The following is a 5,928-nucleotide window of genomic DNA, read 5'->3' as shown; positions in this document are numbered from 1 at the left end:
AGGAATGAACAGAGCCTCTATCATCTACACCATTTTTTTCCTCCGAAAATCAGCACCCTATTTTTAAATGCAAATTCAGTATATTTGGGGACCTTAAGAGTTGTGCTTTCACTTTAAATTTGGACCCACTAATCAGATATTATAGTGTAAATAAAATGTGTACGAAGCACTTTCAAATCCAAAGCCCCTGCAAACAGTAACCAGAAAAGATGACCATATTGTCAACAATTTGTATTTTTTAGATGAACAAGTATATTTCTTTTGTAGCAAGGGTATAGCCTATGCCAGCTGCTCCCTCGCATGGATCTGGTTTGATAGCTTTATAACTACAGCAATACTGAATATATTCTGCAGGAAATCTACAAATCAGTTCAAAGGCAAGTTCAGGTTGAAAATTAAAGGTCTGCACATTAGCTGTGGCATCAGTTTAGCCAAATGGTGTAGCTAAAATTTTGTTTATGTTTGTGAGATTGAATGTTTTGTTATGGTAACATTTCTTTGAAACACAGAATATGAAAAAGGGAATACTACTTTGATGATAAAAAATGCTGATGAGTGACAGTTTCTGAGAGAATATACTGTGATATATGTGTGTATAGAGGGAGAGGCAGAGAGAGAAGGGAGAGGAGTTAGTTACAAAATGCAAGTCAAAGAAAGAACATTTGCTTCACAAAAGATTCCACCTTTGTAAACCCACAGACCTACTTCTTGTCATTGGGGTTGATGGGTGGGCCTCAGGGCCTCTGCGAACTCCTTAAAGGTGCAGGTATGATTCTTTGCAGGTAAATATCCATTTTTCTGAAGAAAGTGTCCAGTGGAGTGGTTGTCATCAGGTTCTCTAAAAAAAAAAAAAAAATGTATGGCAGGTAAGCTGTCACTGTCACTTTAAATATTGAACTTTTAAAAACATTTCAAATGAACTGTGCTACCTATTAATGGGAAATGTTAAAATTGGCTGTTAATAGCCCTCAAATTATATTATAAACAATGAACACCTTAATTTTAAATGCAAGTAAGTCCAGTAAATTTTGAGATCACAAGAGTTATGCTCTCATTCCAAATTTGACCCACCAGTTGGATATTATAATGTTGAAGTGAAAAAAGAAAAAAGAAAAAGAACATAATAATGGTTCAGATTGCTGCTGATGATATGTAAGGCGATCTAGACAGAACAAACATGCTTGTCTTTGCTACGGTACAGTTTGCCATGGTACAGCATGACGACCAAGACCTGTACAGCCGAGATTCATTCCTGTCTCTGCACTATTGAGTGATTCGGGACGATGGCTTCACCTTGCTTGGATAATAATAGCTGGTCTTCATATCAGAAAATGGTGAAGGTTAGTTTGGATAGTGCATGTGGATTCTTGGAACAGTTTCTGGCTCAGAGAGAATACTCATAGATGTCTGCATGCTCCCCTCCCCATAAAGCAGGAGACAGGGAAACCTTGAGCAGGAAGTGCCTGGGAGAAACAGCGGGGCATATTCTTCTTCGTGTCTCCTGTGAGCTTCAGGGTCTGTTAAGCTGGGCATTATCAGCTATCTTAGATTAAACAAGTAAAATTCAGTAAGTGGTTTGTAAAATATAATTGTCCCTGCTGGATTGGAAATTTCTGTCAGCAGTCTCGGCTTTCTCAGCGGCAGCTTGCGTGGAGTTCTGACCACGCAGGGAGGCTCAGTGCCCTGGACCAGCACAGAGCTGCCTGCTGACACAGGCTGGCACAGCCCAGTGACCGAATTCAACATGGATGTTTGGAGGTCACACAGTAGAGTGGCGAAGTTAACCCAGTTTGACACTCAGTGTGGCACGTCATGAGTTTTGCAACTTAGGGCAAGTTAACTCTTGGAGCCTCAGTGTTCTCACCTATAGGCTGGGCTTGCTAATGGGAGCTCCTCCTTAGTGCTGTCTTGAGGAGGTGTCATGAGGAAGCGAGCCTCGTGGTGTTTTACACAATGTCTGGCACCGAGCATTTGGTACATATTAAGTAGCATGAGTTAAAAAGTGAACCTGGAGAGGTTGGAGAAATATGGTAGAGTGAGAGACATACCCAGATCTCTTCCCGTGAAACAACAATAAGCTGAATATCTAAAACTCAACAAAAAACACCCAAACTGCACACCAGCATGTCTGAGTGTGGGATCTACCACAGGTAAATTTCTTTCAATGAAGAGAGGAAGAGATCTTGAAATAATAAAAAGTTACCATGAAGATCTCAGCAGGGTACCTTGAAGAGCCAGCACAGATAACCGGGTTGCGTGAAGAAGCCTCTGAAACCAGCCTGAACCACCCTGTCTGTTAGAAGTGCTATCAATTATTTTGCATGCAAGAACCACAAACATAAGATATCACATTCTAGCCCTAAAAGGGTGATCCTGATGAAATTCAGGAAAGTACTTTAAAAAGAAATATACTTTTACCACAAAAAAAAAAAAAAGAAAGAAAGAAAAAAAGTGAACCCAGGCCAGTACTACATTTTTTATCTGAATTAGCTCTTGAAAAGCACCTCTGAAGTAGATGCTAGTAATACCTCCATTTCACAAATTCAGAATCCTGGAAGAAAAGTGTTTGAGGAAGTGCCCAAGGTCAGGCAGCTAGAGAAGGACAAAAGCAAATTCGTCTCCAAGGATCCCCACGGTACCCACTGCACTCCCTGACCAGGTCCTCACTAGATCAAAAGAGTCCTCTGGGCCCACCACCAGTGTTCCTAAGTCCTTCATCTACACTCGAGGTGGTGGGAAGGGGAGGAGCAAATTCCTTGGCCCAGAAAATAGTCCCTAGGCCATTCAGGTCTCCCAAAATGTAAAAAACTACGCTAAACAGTGATATCTTAGATTTGTCTAACATCGTCTATGTGTGGGCACATAGAAACATGGGCACAAGATATATGTGAGCCGGAGGGAAGTGATGCTTTAAACAGCTGTGTGGTGAGACGCTCAGAACACTTTGAGAAAAAAGATAACCTGCAGGTGTAGGTGAGAGCCTCACATCAAGGTACAGCTTGTCTATGGCATGATTTGAAGGAAGTTTTAAAGGAGCTTCCACAGAAATTGGGGAGGGTCTCCCCACACTGTTCCACAGCCAAGTAGACCCTGTTTGCCTCTTTGGCCCAATCAGTGCTCTGAGTTAACAATGGGGGTCTGGCCTTTGTGACTTGCCCCAGGCCAACAATCCTATCTCTATGGTTGTAAGTGGCACTATCGGTGTGAATGCCTTACCTACAGGGACCTCTTCATTGGGCCTTGTCACTCCAATGAGATCTGTGCTGGAGAGAGGGCTTCTGTCTCAGGGCAGTCAGGATCCAAACAGCAATCCATATGAGACGTTCACATCTCCTGGTCTTAAAAACTAAGAGAACATATACTTCTGCAGAAGTAGATGTTCTGCCCACACACTGATCTACTGAATTAAGTTCAAGTTGTTTTTCTGGAAATATGTATGGAAACAAACTTGATATTTAAGGCTTCAAAAGTAGTCAGATGAAACGAAATAGCAAGGCAAAAAAGATATCTTTGCATTAAGTCCTGGAGCATTTACTATCTTCTTCAAATATTTATAATATCAAAGTATATATGATCTTGTCATAGAGGTCTCTCCTTACGGCTTCCAGAAGAGAATGGCTTTGAAAGATATGGCGAATGGCCACATTCAAAAGCTTGCGAAAGGTGTTAGAAGGGACTTTAGAGCTTTTGGAATTCAAACCTTCACTTGGACATCTCATGGCATCTCAGACTGAACATCACCAATGTTTGTGGGCGGGGGTGGGGTGGGGGGTCGGATAAACTTGGAGGAAAATCAAGGAAGCAGTACTCCAAAAATCAGGGTGTCAGTTACCTCTGTGGGGAGGGACATTTGTGATGAGGAAGAACCTGGATGGGTGAGTGATTTGCAGGGTGCTATTTCCTATTTGGGTGGAGGTTACATACCTACAATGTGTTAGAATAATTCATTAAACTGCATGTGTATAGTTTAAGGATTTTTTAAATGTAAACTTTTTACAATGAACAACAAGAAAAAAAGATGTGTTAGTCCTCCCCATTCTCCACCATTTCAGTAACTGGCGGTACCACCATCCATCCAGTAGCTAAGTTCGAAGATCCAGCACTCTTTTTGACTCTTTTCCTCCCTTTCCTTCTACCTCTCCATCAATTCCCTCAGCAGCCCCCGGAGTTTTCCCATCCCTCCAGACCTCACCGCCTCCACTGCCACCACTCTGTCCACCCTCCGGCAGCTCTTGTGTAGGTAGCTGGACTCCTCACCTCCACTCTTCCTCCCCACGCAAATACAGTGAAGTCTAAAAAAAAATTTTTTTTTTTTGAATTGTTTTTGGTTTTGCGGGAGTTTCCAAACTTACCCCGGGACGGCCCCTTTTCCTTCCGTTTGCCCTTGTTTTTAGCTTTTTTTTTACTTTTTTTGCTTGTTAGGACCCGGGAATTTGCCTTGGTTTTTAATTGCGGAGCTTATTCAGATTTCACCAGTTTTACCTGCACGTCTTTGTGTGTGCAGTGTGTATGTGTGAGTGGGAGGGAGGGTAGAGGGGGTCAGTCTGTGTAACTATCATGGATGTAGATTCACGTAGCCACCACCACAATCAAGACGCAGAACTGTTCCAGCATGACAGAGGCCTTCTTTATGCTACCCTTTAGGGTCGTGCCCAATCTTTTCCCCCTCACACCTGTCTCTAACCCTTAGCAACCACTAACCTGTCCTCCATGTCTATAATTTTCTCGTTTTAAGACTATTGTATAAATGGAATCATGCATCGTGTGGCCTTTTGAAATCAGCTTTTCTTTTTCACTTAGCATAACGCTCTTGGAATCCATCCAAGTTGTAGCAGTAGTTTGTTCCTTTTTATTGAGGAGTTGTATTCCATGCTGTGGAAATGATCTTTTAAAAACAGAAGCTGCCACTTCCATCTTCAGATGGCGCTTTCCCATTACACTGAGGCCAAAGTCTGCGCTCTTGGCCTCCCAGGTCTCCCTCCCTGGCCTGGCTGCTGCCTTTTCTCTGTGGCTCCCCTGCCCTCCCCCTCACACACTGGACTCTGTCCCTCCTAAAACCCACCCAGCTTGTTTCTCTGTGCTGCTCACCCTGGATGACCCCCCTCCCCCACATCTCCTTGTCCTCTGGGTCCCTGCTTAAGTGTCACCTCCTCAGAGGGGCCTTCCCGAACCTTCCTTTACAAGTGCTGCCATCCACCTCTTTTCCCACTTACTTCTTCTCTTGCACTAATTATACCCACTAACAATTTTTTTTCTTTCTTTACTTCGTTGTTTAGTGTCTGTTGCCCTACTCCCAGGAGAGTGATCAGTGTGTAACAGATACTAACAGAAGAAAGAGTTGAATAAAAGAGTTAATTGGTCTCTGAAAGAGAATGCCGATAGTTACTGATGTACCTGTTTGTACCCTGGCCATCTTCCAGAAAGGGATTCAGGGCACTTGAAAAAATATAGACAGGACAACAAGATAAAAAAAATAATGCAAGAAAAGAAGAATAGGAAAAATTGAAATCAGAGTAAAAATGGTCCACGGCCTGTGGGTGAGAGGTGAGCTGACTGCACTCCTAGCAGCCAGTGCAAGAGGTGAAAGAGGACCATTCTTCTCTCACCCTTGAGCCAGGCCTTGGGGCATCATGGTGACAAGCCTACCAGCAGCTAATGACAAACAAATAAATACCAAGCAAGGTAATTTCAGGTTGTGATGGGGAGATAAAGAAAGTAGAAGTTAAACACTTAACTTTTCTATTCCCTCACCATCCCTACCACACAGTTATTCTGAGTTCTGAGCCTCTCCTTTGGGCTTCCACAGGACCCTTCGTCGGCCTTATTCCCCTGCATTAGAATTACCTCTTAAAGATGACTCTTCAATGTCACTGTTTCACTAAGTACGGTTCATGAAGTACCCGTAACAGAATCATCTGGGTGCCTGTT

The sequence above is a fragment of the Pteropus vampyrus genome, unplaced genomic scaffold (assembly GCF_000151845.1).
Source record: "Pteropus vampyrus isolate Shadow unplaced genomic scaffold, Pvam_2.0 Scaffold269, whole genome shotgun sequence".
Lineage (NCBI taxonomy): Eukaryota > Metazoa > Chordata > Mammalia > Chiroptera > Pteropodidae > Pteropus > Pteropus vampyrus.
This window is presented reverse-complemented; position numbering follows the sequence as displayed.